This window comes from Drosophila biarmipes, chromosome 4, assembly GCF_025231255.1.
Source record: "Drosophila biarmipes strain raj3 chromosome 4, RU_DBia_V1.1, whole genome shotgun sequence".
NCBI classification, from domain to species: Eukaryota; Metazoa; Arthropoda; class Insecta; order Diptera; family Drosophilidae; genus Drosophila; species Drosophila biarmipes.
The window spans coordinates 1865370-1887366 of NC_066614.1; the positions used below are offsets into that span (position 1 = coordinate 1865370).

The 21997-nt window shown below is 32.3% G+C and overlaps 3 long non-coding RNA genes across 13 annotated transcripts; 2 read left to right on the forward strand and 1 right to left on the reverse strand.

The window, feature by feature from the left end:
* Positions 1-950: 950 nt before the first annotated feature.
* LOC122817873 (uncharacterized) lies at positions 951-3167 on the reverse strand. 3 transcript variants are annotated; one of them, XR_006367447.2, is made up of 3 exons: positions 2878-3153; positions 2610-2815; positions 951-2534 (listed from the first exon to the last, which is right to left on the reverse strand). It is a non-coding gene; the product is annotated as an uncharacterized LOC122817873 (long non-coding RNA). The 3 variants fall into 3 exon arrangements; XR_006367446.2 differs by having other exon boundaries at positions 951-2522; positions 2878-3147; XR_007763883.1 differs by having other exon boundaries at positions 951-2815; positions 2878-3167.
* A 1601-nt stretch (positions 3168-4768) lies between these two features.
* LOC127010943 (uncharacterized) lies at positions 4769-15926 on the forward strand. 9 transcript variants are annotated; one of them, XR_007763885.1, is made up of 6 exons: positions 5906-6874; positions 6998-7053; positions 12434-12650; positions 12768-12823; positions 15148-15201; positions 15319-15923. It is a non-coding gene; the product is annotated as an uncharacterized LOC127010943 (long non-coding RNA). The 9 variants fall into 9 exon arrangements; XR_007763892.1 differs by lacking the exons at positions 12434-12650; positions 12768-12823; positions 15148-15201 and adding an exon at positions 8137-8353 and having other exon boundaries at positions 15319-15926; XR_007763888.1 differs by lacking the exons at positions 12768-12823; positions 15148-15201 and having other exon boundaries at positions 15319-15922.
* A 548-nt stretch (positions 15927-16474) lies between these two features.
* LOC127010944 (uncharacterized) lies at positions 16475-20903 on the forward strand. The gene is made up of 3 exons (XR_007763893.1): positions 16475-17431; positions 17555-17610; positions 20791-20903. It is a non-coding gene; the product is annotated as an uncharacterized LOC127010944 (long non-coding RNA).
* The last annotated feature ends 1094 nt before the right edge of the window (positions 20904-21997 follow it).

Consider the following 21997-nt stretch of genomic DNA (forward strand, 5'->3'; position numbering starts at 1 on the left):
ATTTTTAAGGATTGTGCTGGCTTTATTGATATTTAAAAAAGTTATTTCATTTTTTCTCTGATCGTTTCTCTGACAGCTATATGTTAGAGTCGTCCGATTTTTATTAAATTTAGTTCGAAAATCTTAAAAATATAAAAATAATATTACCAATATCATAAGATAATATGTCAAAAAACACCAAAGATATTATTTGATTTTTATAGTTCTCCCACCCATTTTCCGATCTTTCCTATGACAGCTATATGATATAGTCGTCCGATTTTGACAAAAAAAATTCGAATTTCAGAACTAATTAAAATATGCTATTTCCAAGAGTAGGAGGTTATATGTTAAAAAAGTGTGTAACAGGTAAACGGAAGCGTTTCCGACCCCATAAAGTATATATATTCTAGATCAGGAGTCGATCTAACCATGTCCATCTGTCCGTTTTTCGGTATATATCATATGGGTTACATAGAAATAAGGAAAACAATTTTATCTTTGGTTTTTTTAACATATAACATCCTACGCTTGGGAACGCTTGAAAATTTTATCAAAATCGGACGACTATATCATATAGCTGCCATAGGAACGATCGCAATATTGGGGTAAAAATAATGTGAATCATGAATACTAACTTCAGTCGTACATTTAATTAAGGAATTTAATTCTAAATTAATTAATTCATTATTAAATCAAAAATATTTTCCAAAACAAAACCACTACTACTACAGGAATATTATTTTAAAATATTAAAGAAATGTAGAAATATGCTCCGAAAGTTTGCATATTTCTTACAAAGTTCATGTTCACTTGGCTGCTGTTAGCAGTTGTTATAAAACTAAATTGTCCAGACAACAAATAAATTATAAGCGTTTAATTGCCAATCGTTTTGGAATTTATTTATGAACTTATAACTTATCATTTGTAACTTATTTTGTAGAAGAAACAATTTTATTTTGGTTTTAAGATTTGTTTTGACTTCAAATTTTATTACGGCGGAGAATGTCTCGTTTGTACGGCACGCTGCTTTGTTTTGTACAAAGTTCATGTTTACTTGGCTGCTCTTATCAGTTATCATGTTTAGATGAACTAACGAACGAATAAGCCAATCGTAGCGTCCGAGTTAAGGTACGCGCACACGGGGGCGGTGCGGCGCGGCACGTCGTTTTTACCGCCTTAAGCAGTTGGTATGTCTCGGTGCGACGCAGAGCGTCACATCATGAATGCTAGAATAAGCATTCTAGCGGTCTTAGCCGCGCCAATGTCTTTTATTCTCAGAATCTTTATAACAGAGAACCACTAAAAACTACTTTGTCGTCTGATGAGCTGTACATGTTTCAAATGTAGAGCTTGTACCGTAGAATGCAATTGACAAATATTTTTGACGATTTTAATAAAGCAATACAACATATAAGTTAAAAAAAAAAGAAAACGAAGAAGTGGCTTATGAAATCAAATGTATCGATTATACAGTCGTCCTCGATTATATAAACGTTTGATTTTGATAAAATTTAATTCGAAATTTAAAACTTATTAAAAAATGTTATATTCAAGCGTAGGATGTTGTATGTTAAAAGCCACCAAAGGTTAAATATTTTATATTATTTTGCCACTAACTTTCCCATTGTTCGCTTGGCAGCTATAGTCGTCCGATTTTGATACAATTTTATTCGACATTCAGAATAAAAAAAAATGCTATTTCCAAGCTCAGGAGGTTATATGTTAAAGAACATCAAAGATATCATTTTTTAAAATTTTTACCCGTCGAAGCGCGCAAGAGAGCGTCCGAAGAGAACTATTATATATCCGCAGAATTGAAAGGGAAAATTTAGAGCTGCTGGATAAGGTGGCGATAAATGTTTTGTTTGCTTAAAATCATTTTCCCGTTCAGAAGTAATACGAAAAACAAGATTTTTTTTTCTTCAAAATGAAAATGTCTCTTTGTTAGTTTGTATGCATCCCATCTTAGTCTAAGGGGTTTGGGAATCCTATGAGTGTATAAGTACAAAGGAGGTACTTGACGATGATAGTGGCAGGCTCGCCAATTCCCTTTATACACAACCCAATGCAGAAGCCAGAAAGCTTCTAAAAGATTTAGTTACTCCAAATAATCAGGATCTTCCTGTGTACACCAAACAACTTGAGACGCATTTCACACCCTTGCCACAATTACTGCTCCAGCAACCGGAACATCACCAGCAGGTAGTGCCACATTAATCCGCCTTGACCAGCAACAACAAGAGCGATACAGACGGCAGCAGGATCAGTTGCACGATGAGCAGCAAGAAAGCCATGCCCGACAAAAGCAGGAACTTGCTCTTGCATCTTACACCCCAGGGACGGTCGTCAATGGATTGGGTCAATCATCAGTCACGGCAAGTTAGAAGCGGCGCAATCAGCCGCTGGGACATGGTTCGCACAATCCGTTTCCAGCCTTAATACATCCAAGGGCTATTATGAGCCACCTACTACCATCTGAGCTCCAAGCGCCAACGCCAGAAGAGCACCTCGAAACTGGCATCAACAGGTTAAAACTGCGCCTGGAATAAGAGCTTTTAGATACATATGATTCAGATCTACCTGTGGAGGTCCAAAAAATAATGGCCGACACCACTAATCCACTTTACCAAACTTTGCAGAGTCTACCAGATGTACACTCCATGTACCCACAAGTTCAGACTACATCTCCGGCAGTAGCAGCGCGGCCCAGCTGGCTACGCAATGCCAAGAGATTTGGCAACTTAGCAGTCACCCTGCTGGCGCAAACACTGACTCCGTTTCACTGGACCCTCCAGAAGTGCTGGCAAACACCATCCCTGCTGCGCTCATTTCCCTGGTGTGAGAAACAATATATCAAATAACAGCGCACACGGAAATCGGCGATTTTCTACTCACCCGCTGGCTGGTGGCTCTATTATTCGGCCTACTGCAGGAGCTGAGACTCGAACTGCTGCCCCACTGGACCCGTTGGATAGCGTCGGCACTTTTCTGTTTGGTGCCATTCACTGGTCACTAGTAGGACCGCTCTGCCTATTAAAATAGGAGTGCTGCTTAGAATTTATTTCAGCAAGACAGCCGTAAGATATATATGAATAGTATTTAACGGCAGTGGCAGAGGCCTTTACAATATAAGGCTTTACGGGATTTTAAACAATGAAAAACAAAAATATTTTTATAGAGTCGAGATAAAATACTTTTTACAATAAATACTAAGTATTTTTAAAAGATAAAAATATTTAAAAGTAAATACTGAATATTTTAACAGGTGTTAAGTACTGGGAACTGTGACTAAGGACGGCGGTATATCGCTACCATAATATTTTTAAAGGAACTGAATACTGAAAGATGTGACCAAAATGGTAGAATATCGCTAACGAAAATCACAGACGCAAATATCGATAGTGGCCTAGAGACCCGATATCGCCGCCGTGATTATCGATGAAACTACAGCTGAGCTGCTTGTTTACATTCTAAAGTTAAAATTTTTAAAAATTTCCAATACAAAAAAAAATTCTTCGTATTAACACGGCTGTTTGCCGGTAAGATCTGAAGTGGATTCAAGTTGCAGCACCCTCAGGAAAAGAATAAATTATTATAATATAATAATATAATATAAAGAATTTAAATTCGAACCAAACGCGGTATGTCACTCTTCATTTAGAGAATTTGTGGCTTTGTTTTGTACAAAAAACTATTCTTTTTTCTTGAAAATTAGCATCAAGAATTTATTGCCAAAACAGAACGCAATTCTGCTAAATCTGGTTACCCTGCCAAATGGCTGGCCGTTCTGTGCATTCAATAACACAAGCTAACGGCTTACGGCACATTCGGAAAGATCCAAAAGAATTTCTATTCCGGCATTTTTTATGTATTATCGTCCAATTTTTGTATGTGTATTCATTCTTTTGGCTGTCCGTTATTAAGCTTTTCTTATCCACATAAGCTGACCAGCTGCCAAAAAGCCGACCGTTTTGTGCAGCCAATAACCCAAGCTAACTATCAACAGCAATTTCGAAAAATCCAGAAGAAGCTATCCTTCGGCAATTTTTTCTTATATTATAATTTTTTTGTCACAATTTTTTGTCAAAAAATCGACAATAATTAAGTGTTTACATTTTAATGCGATTTAATTGGAAATTTGAATTCGAATCAAACGCGGTGTCACTCTACATATGGACAATTTGTGGCTTTGTTGTGTACAAAAAACCAAATTTTTTTTACTGAAAATTGACATTAAGAAATTATTTATTAAAAGTTATTAATTAATTAAAATTTCTTCAAAAATTGTAATAAAAAAATATTTAAATCTGCTTTTATCTGTACAATTCTTTTTCTTTTTCGTGCTTATTTTTTGGTTGGCCGTTATTACGCTGCTTTACATATCTACATATTTAAATGCTTTGTACATAACGGTAAAATAACGTCTTCTTTCTTCCCCCTCTCCGTCAGCAACTACCTCATAACTCTCAGCAGCTCTCTGACCCCGCCCTCTCTCATCATCTCTGCCACCATCCCTCTCTCATCGTTTCTTTCTATTATTCTCTTTCTTTGTGTTCACTCTGGCTCTAAAATCTTCTTTCCCGCTTCTCCGATTGAGTGGTGCTCATTAAGATCGGAGTGTTCAATGAGGGCGGATGTCGCGGACGCAATGTTTTTTAGAAAAAGGTAAGTTGGCCAATTCTTTTTTACATGTGCCACACAGCTTGCCTATTTTATTTATTGTAACTGCATGTAAAAGAAAATATTATACGCACCTAATGGCTTGCACCTATTTTTTCACAGGTAAACGACTCTCAAGAGGAGTAGAGCAGAAACACCAGGATCAAAAATAAATTGAGGTAAGTGGACAAAAGTGTTTAAACAAGTTAAAGGTTCATTTTTTTAATGTAAAAGAAACAAAAGCAGCAAGAACGGGACAACATGCAGTTCCTTAATAAATAAATACATGCATCTACACAAGTGTACAAAAGTGTTAAATGTAGTTAAAGTGCATGTTTTTAAAGTGAAAGAAACAAAAGCAGCAAGAACGGTTGAAAATGTTGTTATTTAATAAATAAATAAATACATAAATATATGAAATTGGACAAAAGTGCAAAACATAAGAGTACAAAATTAGTTGAAAGTGCATGTTTTTTTTTAAGTGAAATAAAACAAAAACAGCAATAACAGGCCAAAATGTTGTTTTATAAATAAATACTTACATATCCGCATATAAATATGAATGAAAAAAAAAACAGCAAGACTGGGCCAAAATATTGTTCTTTAATATGTAAATAAATACATATCTACATATACATATGTGGACAAAAGTGTTAAAATTAGTTAATAGTGCATGTTTTTTAAATGAAAAAATAAAACAAAAAAAGCAAGCAAATATAAATTATATTCCACACACATTTACAATAATTTCAAACTACGCTAAAAATACCCAACAGAAAAAACATAGAAAGGTAAACAAAATACAAGAATATACAAAAAAAATCTAATTTTCACGTTGTTGTGGCCGGTACCACCGGTCATACATACATATAGATACATATTTAGATTCTCACAAAAAAGAATAGAAAATTACCGCTAATTTCCTTATATACGTTTTTTGTTTTCAGTGTTTTGAAATAGTATTTTTCAAACAAAAAACAATACAAAAGGGTTAAAAAAAATTGTTCGATTGGCTTTAACATACTAAATTAAAAAAAATCACAATTTTTTGGCAAAATATCGAAAAAAATTAAGTGTTTACATTTTTATGCGAATTATTTGGAAATTTAAATAAGAACCCAACGCGGTTTGTCACTCTACATATGGACAATTTGTGGCTTTGTTTTGAACAAAAAATGAATTTTTTTTTACTCAAAATTAACAAGAAGAAACAGTAATGCGGGTTTTTATCGCAATTCTGCTAAATCGAATTTCCGTGCCCAAAGGCTGACCTTTTTGTGCAGCAAAAAGCCCAAGCTAACAATCTACAGCAATTTCTAAAAGACCGAAAATATATCAACTTCTGCAAAATATGAAAATTTAAAATTTTTTTTTCAAAATTTTTTTGCCAAATAATTGACAAAAATTTCAGTGTCCCGATTTGAATGCGAATTAATTGAGGACAATTGTGACTTTGTTTTGTAAAAAAAACAATTTTTTTTACTGAAAATTACCATCAAGAATCTAAGGCCAAATCAGAATATTTTCACTGCGGTTTTTGATCGCAATTCTGCTAAATCGGATTCCGTGCCAAAAAGCTGACTATTTTTTTTACTGAGAATTAGCATCAAGAATTTATTGCCAAAACAGAACGCAATTCTGCTAAATCGGGTTGCCCTGCCAAAAGGCTGGCCGTTTTGCGCATTCAATAACACAAGCTAACGGTTTACAGCACATTCGGAAAGATCCAAAAGAATTTCTATTTCGGCATTTTTTATGTATTATCGTCTAATTTTTGTATGTGTATTCATTCTTTTGGCTGTCCGTTATTAAGCTGCTTTTCTTATTCACATATTCAATGGCGCAGTACATAAAAAGAATGAACCGTGGTTTTCTTGCCCTCTCCATCTCCCTCTACCACTTCCCCTTTCAACAACTATCTCACGCACTCTGTCCCTTCTCGTCTCTGTCACCCTCTCTTTACCTACCTCACTCTGGCACACTCTCTCTACCTATCTCACTCTGTCACCTTCTCTACCTAATTCTCTCTGTCGCGCTCGCTCTCTCAACATGCCTTTCGCACCGTATCTCTTCGTTTCTCTGTATGCTTGCTCTCTTAATTTAAGTTTCTCTTTCTTTGTGTTCAATATCTTTCGCGCTCGTGACTCCTATTGACCGGACTCTGAGCGGTGCTCATTAAGAGTGGAGTTTTCGATGATGGCGGGTGGCGCGAACGAGAATTTTTTACATAAAGGTAAGTTGCCAATTCTTTTTTAAATGTGACATACAGCATGCATATTTTATTTATTGTAATTATATGTGAAAGAATAAAATTATATGTACTTTTATCTAATCTATTGCATCTATTTTTTCACAGGTAAACGAGTCACACGAGAAGTAAAACACAAACACAAGGATCAAAATAAAATTCAGGTGAGTGAACGAACGTGTTGAAAGTAGTTAATAGTGCATGTCTATTTAAGTGTAAGAAACAAAAAAGACACAAATGGGCCAATAATTCGTTTCTTTAATAGATAACTGCCTATATTATGTTCAAACTATGCTAAAAAGACCCAAAAGGAAAACATAAAGTATATACCTTGCAAAATGAATAAAAAGAAATCATATATATTCATATACGTTTGACCGGTACCACCGGTCATACATACATAAACATAAACACAAAAAAGACTAGAATATAAATACCATATTTTTGATTGGCTTAAAAATGGCACAAAAAAAAAAAAGATAAAAACTAGAGTGTCTAGCTTTAAGTGACAATCGACTCGGAAAATGATCAAGAAATAAATGAAAAATTTGTCTTGCGGCTTTTGGTCGCAATTCTAAATCGGTTTGTATGTATGTCACTCTTCATGTATACAATATGGTGGCTTTGTTTTCCACAAAAGTCGGTTTTTTTTTGCTGAAAATTACCATCAAGAGTCTATGGCCAAATCAGAATATTTTCACTATGGCCAAGACAGAACATTTTCACTGCGGTTTTCTGCTAAATCGAGTTTCCCTGCCAAGAAGCTGACCGTTTTGTGCAGCCAATAACCCAAGCTAACTATCTACAGCAAGTTCGAAAAATCCAGAAGAAGCTATCCTTCGGCATCTTATATTATAATTTTTTTTGTCACAATTTTTTGTCAAAAAGTCGACAATAATTAAGTGTTTACATTTTAATGCGAATTAATTGGAAATTTAAATTCGAATCAAACGCGGTGTCACTCTACATATGAACAATTTGTGGCTTTGTTGTGTACAAAAAACAAAATTTTTTTTTACTGAAAATTGACATTAAGAAATTATTTATTAAAAGTTATTAATTAATTAAAATTTCTTCAAAAATTGTAATAAAAAAATCTTTTAATCTGCTTTTATCTGTACAATTCTTTTTCTTTTTCGTGCTTATTTTTTGGTTGGCCGTTATTACGCTGCTTTACATATCTACATATTTAAATGCTTTGTACATAACGGTAAAATAACGTCTTCTTTCTTCCCCCTCTCCGTCAGCAACTACCTCATAACTCTCAGCAGCTCTCTGACCCCGCCCTCTCTCATCATCTCTGCCACCCCCCTCTCTCATCGTTTCTTTCTATTATTCTCTTTCTTTGTGTTCACTCTCTGGCTCTAAAATCTTCTTTCCCGCTTCTCCGATTGAGTGGTGCTCATTAAGATCGGAGTGTTCAATGAGGGCGGATGTCGCGGACACAATGTTCTTTAGAAAAAGGTAAGTTGGCCAATTCTTTTTTACATGTGCCACACAGCTTGCCTATTTTATTTATTGTAACTGCATGTAAAAGAAAATATTATACGTACCTAATGGCTTGCACCTATTTTTTCACAGGTAAACGACTCTCAAGTGGAGTAGAGCAGAAACACCAGGATCAAAAATAAATTGAGGTAAGTGGACAAAAGTGTTTAAACAAGTTAAAGGTGCATTTTTTTAACGTAAAAGAAACAAAAGCAGCAAGAACGGGACAACATGCAGTTCCTTAATAAATAAATACATGCATCTACACAAGTGTACAAAAATGTTAAATGTAGTTAAAGTGCATGTTTTTAAAGTGAAAGAAACAAAAGCAGCAAGAACGGTTGAAAATGTTGTTATTTAATAAATAAATAAATACATAAATATATGAAATTGGACAAAAGTACAAAATTAGTTGAAAGTGCATGTTTTTTTTTAAGTGAAATAAAACAAAAACAGCAATAACAGGCCAAAATGTTGTTTTATAAATAAATACTTACATATCCGCATATAAATATGAATGAAAAAAAAAACAGCAAGACCGGGCCAAAATATAGTTCTTTAATATGTAAATAAATACATATCTACATATACATATGTGGACAAAAGTGTTAAAATTAGTTAATAGTGCATGTTTTTTAAATGAAAAAATAAAACAAAAAAAGCAAGCAAATATAAATTATATTCCACACACATTTACATTAATTTCAAACTACGCTAAAAATACCCAACAGAAAAAAAATATAAAGGTAAACAAAATACAAGAATATACAAAAAAAATCTAATTTTCACGTTGTTGTGGCCGGTACCACCGGTCATACATACATATAGATACATATTTAGATTCTCACAAAAAAGAATAGAAAATTACCGCTAATTTCCTTTTTATACGTTTTTTGTTTTCAGTGTTTTGAAATAGTATTTTTCAAACAAAAAACAATACAAAAGGGTTAAAAAAAATTGTTCGATTGGCTTTAACATACTAAATTAAAAAAAAATCACAATTTTTTGGCAAAAAATCGAAAAAAATTAAGTGATTACATTTTTATGCGAATTATTTGGAAATTTAAATAAGAACCCAACGCGGTTTGTCACTCTACATATGGACAATTTGTGGCTTTGTTTTGAACAAAAAATGAACTTTTTTTACTCAAAGTTAACAAGAAGAAACAGTAATGCGGGTTTTTATCGCAATTCTGCTAAATCGAATTTCCGTGCCCAAAGGCTGACCTTTTTGTGCAGCAAATAGCCCAAGCTAACAATCTACAGCAATTTCTAAAAGACCGAAAATATATCAACTTCTGCAAAATATGAAAATTTAAAATTTTTTTTTCAACATTTTTTTGCCAAATAATCGACAAAAATTTCAGTGTCCCGATTTGAATGCGAATTAATTGAGGACAATTGTGACTTTGTTTTGTAAAAAAAACAATTTTTTTTACTGAAAATTACCATCAAGAATCTAAGGCCAAATCAGAATATTTTCACTGCGGTTTTTATCGCAATTCTGCTAAATCGAATTTCCGTGCCCAAAGGCTGACCTTTTTGTGCAGCAAATAGCCCAAGCTAACAATCTACAGCAATTTCTAAAAGACCGAAAATATATCAACTTCTGCAAAATATGAAAATTTAAAATTTTTTTTTCAAAATTTTTTTGCCAAATAATCGACAAAAATGAATGCGAATTAATTGAGGACAATTGTGACTTTGTTTTGTAAAAAAAAACTATTTTTTTTACTGAAAATTACCATCAAGAATCTAAGGCCAAATCAGAATATTTTCACTGCGGTTTTTGATCGCAATTCTGCTAAATCGGGTTCCGTGCTGACTATTTTTTTTACTGAGAATTAGCATCAAGAATTTATTGCCAAAACAGAACGCAATTCTGCTAAATCGGGTTGCCCTGCCAAAAGGCTGGCCGTTTTGCGCATTCAATAACACAAGCTAACGGTTTACAGCACATTCGGAAAGATCCAAAAGAATTTATATTTCGGCATTTTTTATGTATTATCGTCTAATTTTTTTATGTGTATTCATTCTTTTGGCTGTCCGTTATTAAGCTGCTTTTCTTATTCACATATTCAATGGCGCAGTACATAACAAGAATGAACCGTGGTTTTCTTGCCCTCTCCATCTCCCTCTACCACTTCCCCTCTCAACAACTATCTCACGCACTCTGTCCCTTCTCGTCTCTGTCACCCTCTTTTTACCTACCTCACTCTGGCACACTCTCTCTACCTATCTCACTCTGTCACCTTCTCTACCTAATTCTCTCTGTCGCGCTCGCTCTCTCAACATGCCTCTCTCATCGTATCTCTTTGTTTCTCTGTATGCGTTTCTTTAATAGATAACTGCCTATATTATGTTCAAACTATGCTAAAAAGACCCAAAAGGAAAAACATAAAGTATATACCTTGCAAAATGAATAAAAAGAAATCATATATATTCATATACGTTTGACCGGATTAGGAGCTCATATGTCACTCTTCATTTGAACAAGTTTTGGCTTTGTTTTGTACAAAAATCGATTTTTTTTTACCGAAAATTAGCATGAAGAATCTATGGCCAAATAGAATATTTCACTGCGGTTTTTGATTGGAATTCTGCTAAATCGGGTTCCGTGCCAAAAAGCTGACCTTTTTGTGCAGCCAACAACCCGAGTAACGATCTACAGGAATTTCGAAAAGACCCAAAAAAGAAAAAATTAACAAAAATGAAAGAGTCTAGGTTATATTGGCGATGTATTCAGAATTTAATTTCGAACTCAACGCAAATTTTTTTCACTGGCCAAAATATAGATTTTTCACGTCGTTTGTTCGTAAAATATTTGAAAATAGGTTACGAATTTATCAAAAAAATCTTTAAAACTAAAATGTGCAGATTTAAAAGCCAATCGATAGGGAGTTAAATTTTAAGCCTTTCGCTGAGTGACAATCCTCACTCGGACAATTTTTTGCGTAGCGTTAAACAAAATACTGATTTATAAGTTATGGAAAAACAGAACTTCCCGAAATTGTCTAATGGGTGTATATATTAGCGTCAAGAAACTATGGCCAAGACAGAACATTTTCACTGCGGTTTTCTGCTAAATCGAGTTTCCCTGCCAAGAAGCTGAAGCAAGAAGCTGCAGCCAACAACCCAAGTTAACTATCTACAGAAATTTCGGAAAGATCCAAAAGAATCCCAACTTCGGCCATTTTTTCATATTTTATAATTTTTTTTGTCACAATTTTTTGGCAAAAAATCCACGAAAAATTAAGAGCTCATATTTTATTGCGATTTAGTTGGGAATTTAAATTTGAATTCTTTTTTCTTGAAAATTAGCATCAAGAATTTATTGCCAAAACAGAACGCAATTCTGCTAAATCTGGTTACCCTGCCAAATGGCTGGCCGTTCTGTGCATTCAATAACACAAGCTAACGGTTTACGGCACATTCGGAAAGTTCCAAAAGAATTTATATTCCGGCGTTTTTTATGTATTATCGTCTAATTTTTGTATGTGTATTCATTCTTTTGGCTGTCCGTTATTAAGCTTTTCTTATCCACATAAGCTGACCAGCTGCCAAAAAGCCGACCGTTTTGTGCAGCCAATAACCCAAGCTAACTATCTACAGCAATTTCGAAAAATCCAGAAGAAGCTATCCTTCGGCAATTTTTTCTTATATTATAATTTTTTTTTGTCACAATTTTTTGTCAAAAAATCGACAATAATTAAGTGTTTACATTTTAATGCGAATTAATTGAAAATTTAAATTCGAATCAAACGCGGTGTCACTCTACATATGGACAATTTGTGGCTTTGTTGTGTACAAAAAACAAAATTTTTTTTACTGAAAATTGACATTAAGAAATTATTTATTAAAAGTTATTAATTAATTAAAATTTCTTCAAAAATTGTAATAAAAAAATCTTTTAATCTGCTTTTATCTGTACAATTCTTTTTCTTTTTCGTGCTTATTTTTTGGTTGGCCGTTATTACGCTGCTTTACATATCTACATATTTAAATGCTTTGTACATAACGGTAAATAACGTCTTCTTTCTTCCCCCTCTCCGTCAGCAACTACCTCATAACTCTCAGCAGCTCTCTGACCCCGCCCTCTCTCATCATCTCTGCCACCCCCCTCTCTCATCGTTTCTTTCTATTATTCTCTTTCTTTGTGTTCACTCTCTGGCTCTAAAATCTTCTTTCCCGCTTCTCCGATTGAGTGGTGCTCATTAAGATCGGAGTGTTCAATGAGGGCGGATGTCGCGGACGCAATGTTCTTTAGAAAAAGGTAAGTTGGCCAATTCTTTTTTACATGTGCCACACAGCTTGCCTATTTTATTTATTGTAACTGCATGTAAATGAAAATATTATACGTACCTAATGGCTTGCACCTATTTTTTCACAGGTAAACGACTCTCAAGAGGAGTAGAGCAGAAACACCAGGATCAAAAATAAATTGAGGTAAGTGGACAAAAGTGTTTAAACAAGTTAAAGGTGCATTTTTTTAACGTAAAAGAAACAAAAGCAGCAAGAACGGGACAACATGCAGTTCCTTAATAAATAAATACATGCATCTACACAAGTGTACAAAAGTGTTAAATGTAGTTAAAGTGCATGTTTTTAAAGTGAAAGAAACAAAAGCAGCAAGAACGGTTGAAAATGTTGTTATTTAATAAATAAATAAATACATAAATATATGAAATTGGACAAAAGTGCAAAACATAAGAGTACAAAATTAGTTGAAAGTGCATGTTTTTTTTTAAGTGAAATAAAACAAAAACAGCAATAACAGGCCAAAATGTTGTTTTATAAATAAATACTTACATATCCGCATATAAATATGAATGAAAAAAAAAACAGCAAGACCGGGCCAAAATATAGTTCTTTAATATGTAAATAAATACATATCTACATATACATATGTGGACAAAAGTGTTAAAATTAGTTAATAGTGCATGTTTTTTAAATGAAAAAATAAAACAAAAAAAGCAAACAAATATAAATTATATTCCACACACATTTACATTAATTTCAAACTACGCTAAAAATACCCAACAGAAAAAAAATATAAAGGTAAACAAAATACAAGAATATACAAAAAAAATCTAATTTTCACGTTGTTGTGGCCGGTACCACCGGTCATACATACATATAGATACATATTTAGATTCTCACAAAAAAGAATAGAAAATTACCGCTAATTTCCTTATTATACGTTTTTTGTTTTCAGTGTTTTGAAATAGTATTTTTCAAACAAAAAACAATACAAAAGGGTTAAAAAAAATTGTTCGATTGGCTTTAACATACTAAATTAAAAAAAAATCACAATTTTTTGGCAAAAAATCGAAAAAAATTAAGTGTTTACATTTTTATGCGAATTATTTGGAAATTTAAATAAGAACCCAACGCGGTTTGTCACTCTACATATGGACAATTTGTGGCTTTGTTTTGAACAAAAAATGAATTTTTTTTTACTCAAAATTAACAAGAAGAAACAGTAATGCGGGTTTTTATCGCAATTCTGCTAAATCGAATTTCCGTGCCCAAAAGCTGACCTTTTTGTGCAGCAAATAGCCCAAGCTAACAATCTACAGCAATTTCTAAAAGACCGAAAATATATCAACTTCTGCAAAATATGAAAATTTAAAATTTTTTTTTCAAAATTTTTTTGCCAAATAATCGACAAAAATTTCAGTGTCCCGATTTGAATGCGAATTAATTGAGGACAATTGTGACTTTGTTTTGTAAAAAAAACAATTTTTTTTACTGAAAATTACCATCAAGAATCTAAGGCCAAATCAGAATATTTTCACTGCGGTTTTTATCGCAATTCTGCTAAATCGGGTTCCGTGCCAAAAAGCTGACTATTTTTTTTACTGAGAATTAGCATCAAGAATTTATTGCCAAAACAGAACGCAATTCTGCTAAATCGGGTTGCCCTGCCAAAAGGCTGGCCGTTTTGCGCATTCAATAACACAAGCTAACGGTTTACAGCACATTCGGAAAGATCCAAAAGAATTTCTATTTCGGCATTTTTTATGTATTATCGTCTAATTTTTGTATGTGTATTCATTCTTTTGGCTGTCCGTTATTAAGCTTTTCTTATCCACATAAGCTGACCAGCTGCCAAAAAGCCGACCGTTTTGTGCAGCCAATAACCCAAGCTAACTATCTACAGCAATTTCGAAAAATCCAGAAGAAGCTATCCTTCGGCAATTTTTTCTTATATTATAATTTTTTTTTGTCACAATTTTTTGTCAAAAAATCGACAATAATTAAGTGTTTACATTTTAATGCGATTTAATTGGAAATTTGAATTCGAATCAAACGCGGTGTCACTCTACATATGGACAATTTGTGGCTTTGTTGTGTACAAAAAACCAAATTTTTTTTACTGAAAATTGACATTAAGAAATTATTTATTAAAAGTTATTAATTAATTAAAATTTCTTCAAAAATTGTAATAAAAAAATATTTAAATCTGCTTTTATCTGTACAATTCTTTTTCTTTTTCGTGCTTATTTTTTGGTTGGCCGTTATTACGCTGCTTTACATATCTACATATTTAAATGCTTTGTACATAACGGTAAATAACGTCTTCTTTCTTCCCCCTCTCCGTCAGCAACTACCTCATAACTCTCAGCAGCTCTCTGACCCCGCCCTCTCTCATCATCTCTGCCACCCCCCTCTCTCATCGTTTCTTTCTATTATTCTCTTTCTTTGTGTTCACTCTCTGGCTCTAAAATCTTCTTTCCCGCTTCTCCGATTGAGTGGTGCTCATTAAGATCGGAGTGTTCAATGAGGGCGGATGTCGCGGACGCAATGTTCTTTAGAAAAAGGTAAGTTGGCCAATTCTTTTTTACATGTGCCACACAGCTTGCCTATTTTATTTATTGTAACTGCATGTAAATGAAAATATTATACGTACCTAATGGCTTGCACCTATTTTTTCACAGGTAAACGACTCTCAAGAGGAGTAGAGCAGAAACACCAGGATCAAAAATAAATTGAGGTAAGTGGACAAAAGTGTTTAAACAAGTTAAAGGTGCATTTTTTTAACGTAAAAGAAACAAAAGCAGCAAGAACGGGACAACATGCAGTTCCTTAATAAATAAATACATGCATCTACACAAGTGTACAAAAGTGTTAAATGTAGTTAAAGTGCATGTTTTTAAAGTGAAAGAAACAAAAGCAGCAAGAACGGTTGAAAATGTTGTTATTTAATAAATAAATAAATACATAAATATATGAAATTGGACAAAAGTGCAAAACATAAGAGTACAAAATTAGTTGAAAGTGCATGTTTTTTTTTAAGTGAAATAAAACAAAAACAGCAATAACAGGCCAAAATGTTGTTTTATAAATAAATACTTACATATCCGCATATAAATATGAATGAAAAAAAAACAGCAAGACCGGGCCAAAATATAGTTCTTTAATATGTAAATAAATACATATCTACATATACATATGTGGACAAAAGTGTTAAAATTAGTTAATAGTGCATGTTTTTTAAATGAAAAAATAAAACAAAAAAAGCAAACAAATATAAATTATATTCCACACACATTTACATTAATTTCAAACTACGCTAAAAATACCCAACAGAAAAAAAATATAAAGGTAAACAAAATACAAGAATATACAAAAAAAATCTAATTTTCACGTTGTTGTGGCCGGTACCACCGGTCATACATACATATAGATACATATTTAGATTCTCACAAAAAAGAATAGAAAATTACCGCTAATTTCCTTTTGTTTTGTTGTTTTTTGTTTTCAGTGTTTTGAAATAGTATTTTTCAAACAAAAAACAATACAAAAGGGTTAAAAAAAATTGTTCGATTGGCTTTAACATACTAAATTAAAAAAAAATCACAATTTTTTGGCAAAAAATCGAAAAAAATTAAGTGTTTACATTTTTATGCGAATTATTTGGAAATTTAAATAAGAACCGAACGCGGTTTGTCACTCTACATATGGACAATTTGTGGCTTTGTTTTGAACAAAAAATGAATTTTTTTTTACTCAAAATTAACAAGAAGAAACAGTAATGCGGGTTTTTATCGCAATTCTGCTAAATCGAATTTCCGTGCTTAAAGGCTGACCTTTTTGTGCAGCAAATAGCCCAAGCTAACAATCTACAGCAATTTCTAAAAGACCGAAAATATATCAACTTCTGCAAAATATGAAAATTTAAAATTTTTTTTCAAAATTTTTTTGCCAAATAATTGACAAAAATTTCAGTGTCCCGATTTGAATGCGAATTAATTGAGGACAATTGTGACTTTGTTTTGTAAAAAAAACAATTTTTTTTACTGAAAATTACCATCAAGAATCTAAGGCCAAATCAGAATATTTTCACTGCGGTTTTTGATCGCAATTCTGCTAAATCGGGTTCCGTGCCAAAAAGCTGACTATTTTTTTTACTGAGAATTAGCATCAAGAATTTATTGCCAAAACAGAACGCAATTCTGCTAAATCGGGTTGCCCTGCCAAAAGGCTGGCCGTTTTGCGCATTCAATAACACAAGCTAACGGTTTACAGCACATTCGGAAAGATCCAAAAGAATTTCTATTTCGGCATTTTTTATGTATTATCGTCTAATTTTTGTATGTGTATTCATTCTTTTGGCTGTCCGTTATTAAGCTGCTTTTCTTATTCACATATTCAATGGCGCAGTACATAAAAAGAATGAACCGTGGTTTTCTTGCCCTCTCCATCTCCCTCTACCACTTCCCCTCTCAACAACTATCTCACGCACTCTGTCCCTTCTCGTCTCTGTCACCCTCTCTTTACCTACCTCACTCTGGCACACTCTCTCTACCTATCTCACTCTGTCACCTTCTCTACCTAATTCTCTCTGTCGCGCTCGCTCTCTCAACATGCCTTTCGCACCGTATCTCTTCGTTTCTCTGTATGCTTGCTCTCTTAATTTAAGTTTCTCTTTCTTTGTGTTCAATATCTTTCGCGCTCGTGACTCCTATTGACCGGACTCTGAGCGGTGCTCATTAAGAGTGGAGTTTTCGATGATGGCGGGTGGCGCGAACGAGAATTTTTTACATAAAGGTAAGTTGCCAATTCTTTTTTAAATGTGACATACAGCATGCATATTTTATTTATTGTAATTATATGTGAAAGAATAATATTATATGTACGTTTATCTAATTTATTGCATCTATTTTTTCACAGGTAAACGAGTCACACGAGGTGTAAAACACAAACACAAGGATCAAAATAAAATTCAGGTGAGTGAACGAACGTGTTGAAAGTAGTTAATAGTGCATGTCTATTTAAGTGTAAGAAACAAAAAAGACACAAACGGGCATATAATTCGTTTCTTTAATAGATAACTGCCTATATTATGTTCAAACTATGCTAAAAAGACCCAAAAGGAAAAACATAAAGTATATACCTTGCAAAATAAATAAAAAGAAATCATATATATTCATATACGTTTGACCGGTACCACCGGTCATACATACGTAAACATAAACACAAAAAAGACCAGAATATAAATACAATATTTTTGATTGGTTTAAAAATGGTACAATTAAAAAAAAGACAAAAACTAGAGTGTCTAGCTTTAAGTGACAAGCGACTCGGAAAATGATCAAGAAATTAAAGAAAAATTTGTCTTGCCGCTTTTGGTCGCAATTCTAAATCGGTTTGTATGTATGTCACTTTTCATGTATACAATTTGGTGGCTTTGTTTTTCACAAAAGTCGGTCTCTTTTACTGAAAATTACCATCAAGAATCTATGGCCAAATAGAATATTTCACTGCGGTTTTTGATTGCAATTCTGCTAAAAAAAAATTACCAAAAATGTAAGAGTCTAGGTTTTATTGGCGATGTATTCAGAATTTAATTTCGAACTCAACGCAAATTTTTTCACTGCCCAAAATATAGATTTTTTCACGTCGTTTGTTCGTTAAATATTTGCAAATAGGTTACGAATTTATAAAAAAAAAATATTTAAAAACTAAAAGCCAATCGATAGGGAGTTCAATTTTAAGCCTTTCGCTAAGTGATAATCCTCACTCGGACAATTTTTTGCGTAGCATTAAACAAAATACTGAATACTGATTTATAACTTATGGAAAAACAGAACTTCCGGAAATTTTTCGCTACTTGCCTAATGGGTGTATATATTGGGCAATTTGGAAACGAAAAACAAAATTTCAGATTATTTAGGCGGTGCGCAGTCGTTAAAAACAGTTCAATGTAGGTCAGGTTTTTTTCAACTTTTTTTGTTTTTATTTATATTTACTTAAAATTGTCTCTGAAAATTTCAAGGCTAAACGACCCAGATCAAATCGTTTTAGTTTCTGGGTTGCCTCTTAATAAAAAGAACCGTTTCAAGCCACCGTGTAACAATTTACCAGACGGCGATAACAGTATGCACCCCGCCATTTATACATCGCATGCTACTTTCGTCGTATTGCTGGCACAGTCCGTTTGAAGAGGACAACTAAAATGCAGTATATGCTATAACGGCGGGGTGTGTATTGTTGTCCCCCCTAATGAATTGTGCTAGCCATGCACCAATCGCAGCGTTTGAGCTCTGTTACAATGGCGGACATTGGACATTGTTTTATTTTGTTAGGAGGCATGCACTATTTAGAAATGGATTCTGAGTTGTTTTATTTTTTATATATTATTTTTTAATTATTCTGAAACTAAGATTCTTTTAGGAATATGTAATCTAACCCAACAATCAAATTTCGTTTCTTATAGAGCAGCAAAAAATATCATTCAGCGGTTGTTTCTTATTTTTACCTCCTAGCGATGTTATTTAGGCATTATTTGAAGTTATTTGTTTCTAAATTGTATAGTACTGAATTGAATTGAATTCCCAATTAAAAAAAAAAACAAATTTGTGGACAAAATTAAAAAAATGGTTTTTTATATCACGCTGAAAAAGTAAAGTAAATATGAGTAAATAGTTCAGCTTAGGTTCGTTAAATATACGTTTTTTTTAAATAATTTGTGATGGTTGTTCGGAAAATTTTTGGCAGTGGGTAACCTTACGATTCCTTGCAAAAAATAGACAAAAATTAAAGCGTCCAGATATAAGTGCCAACTAATTAGAAATTTAATTAGAACCCAACGCGGTATAACACTCCATATTTGGACAATTTATTTAAACTCGTACACAAGCCCCCTTTTTTTGCTGCAATTACTAACAATAAATAATGGCCATAATATATATTTCTCACGTACTTTGTTCGGTAAATTGTTGTAGTGTGTTACATCACGATTGTATCGACAACATTGTAAAAATTAAACATATAGATTTAAAGCCAATCGAATGGAAAATTATTTACTAATTTATTGCGGTAACACAACTCTGACTGGGACAATTTTTTGCGTAGCTTTAAACAAAATTCTAAAAATTGTTGGCCCGAAATTGGGATTTATAACTTATGGCAAAATCAGAACATTCGGTAATTTTTTGGTTGCTTCATGGCTTATGTGTTGATATATATAGTTATTTGGTAACCAAAGCAAAATTTCAGGTCATTTAGTCGTTTCTGTTATTAAAAATAGTTCAAGGTAGGTCATGTTTTATATTACCTATTTTGTTATTGATGTTTAATTAACATCTCTCCAAAAATTTCGGCTCTAAACGACCCAGATTAAATGGTTTTTTAATTAGGTCAGTTTGATCTTTCTGTTACTCATTTTAATGCCTATGATATGCCTATGCCTTTTAATAAAAAGAACCGTTTCGAATCACCATGTAACGATTTGCCAGACGGTTACAACAGTATTCATGGTATAAATGTTCAAATGGCGGTGTGAGTATTGTTGTTCTCATCTAACGAGATATGTTAGCAATACGGCGATCGCAGCGGCCGCGATATGTTGAAGCGGCAGCGGGGTTTATAGTGTGTCTGGACGTTTTTATTTATTTTACCTCCTAGCGATATTATTTAAGCGTTATTCAAAGTTATTTGTTTCTAATTTGTATAGTATTGTGCGGGAGAAAATCAATTGAATTTTCAATTAAATACAAACAAATTTGTGGACCAACTTTAAAAATTATTGTTTTTTTATACCCAGCTTAAAGAAGTATAGTAAATATTTATAGTTCAGCTTAGGTTTGTTAAATATTAATTTTCTTTAAATTAACTGATTTTAAAATTTTAACTTTTTGCCTTGTTCACAGCTATAAGTTGTTAAATGTGGGCATGTTAAAATTATATTGATTCGGAGGACCACCCTTATATAAGATGATGCTAATATGTTAAAATGCAGGCGGGAATATTCCGGTCTTTTAAATTAGCTAAAATGTTATATATCTTTTTACCAAACTTGGAGATTTAGTATTGACATATGTATTGTAAATAATACAAAAATGTTTATAAGTTTTTCATAAAGTACATGAAATTAACACGATTCCCTTTACTTTGTATAATTTTAGAGTGGGCTGAATGTATTCTACAAAAAGCAACAAAATGTATATATACATTAAAAAAAAGTACATGATATTTATTATGTACATGAATTTTACACGAATTCTAAATAAATGCTACACAAATTCTACATGAATTCTACATGAATTCTACATGAATTATAATTGAATTCTACATGAATTCTACATCAATTTTACATGAATTTTACTTCAATTTTACATCAATTTTACATCAATTTTACATCAATTTTACATCAATTCTACATTAATCACCAAACATATCGCTGGCATATAGCGATTTTTTTAGGGTGCACCGACGTTCTATTTTTATATTGAGGCATAAACGATTTGTGAATCTGATGTTGGTTTTTCTAACTAATAAATAACACTTATTTGCTTTAAAGATATGTTATCCAAGCGAACAATTAAAATTATTTTGTTTATTATAGTAAGGCCAAAAATATCAATTAGCATTTGTATGTAATTTTTACCTGATAGCAATGTTTTTTGATTAGTGTTCAAACTTACTTGTTTTTAAATCGTGTTTTAGTGTCTAGAAGAACAAAATTAAATACACAAGTAAAAACAAAAAAAGTAATGACAAATTTAAAAATAATTATCTTTTTATACCAATGTGATAAATGGTATAGAAATAATTATAGTTTTCAAATAACATTCTTTAACTAATTGTGGCTTTTAAATTCTGTTTGCAAATAATTTTTTGCTTTGTTTAAACCTATTAATTTAAATTTGCAAAAATCATTTGCCAACCAGCGTAAATAATAAAAATTTAACAGACCAAGTTTATAAAATATAATGTTATTGTGGGTAAAATAGAAGTAGGCGTGCTGTTTTTTTATAAAATAAAAGATTTGTTTTACTAAGTTTGAAGCTATAATGCTTATAAATTTATTGTAAATTATAAAAAACTACAAAATGAATGCAACAATTTATATTTGTATTGAATGTATTGGTTATTTCAGATGACTCACAAGAAATTGAAAAAAAAATTTTAAAAAATTTTACATTTAAAGTAGTTTGCATTTACTCAACCAAATACCAAAAAATTTTTTTATACATTTTTAAATTATTTTACATGCCAACTAGTTATTACTGCATAATTTTTTTTACCATACATAATTTTTAATAGAATTCTAAATAAAATTTGCACCCTTACTACAGTAAACTTTAAATAAATTTATTTGTTTTAAAGATT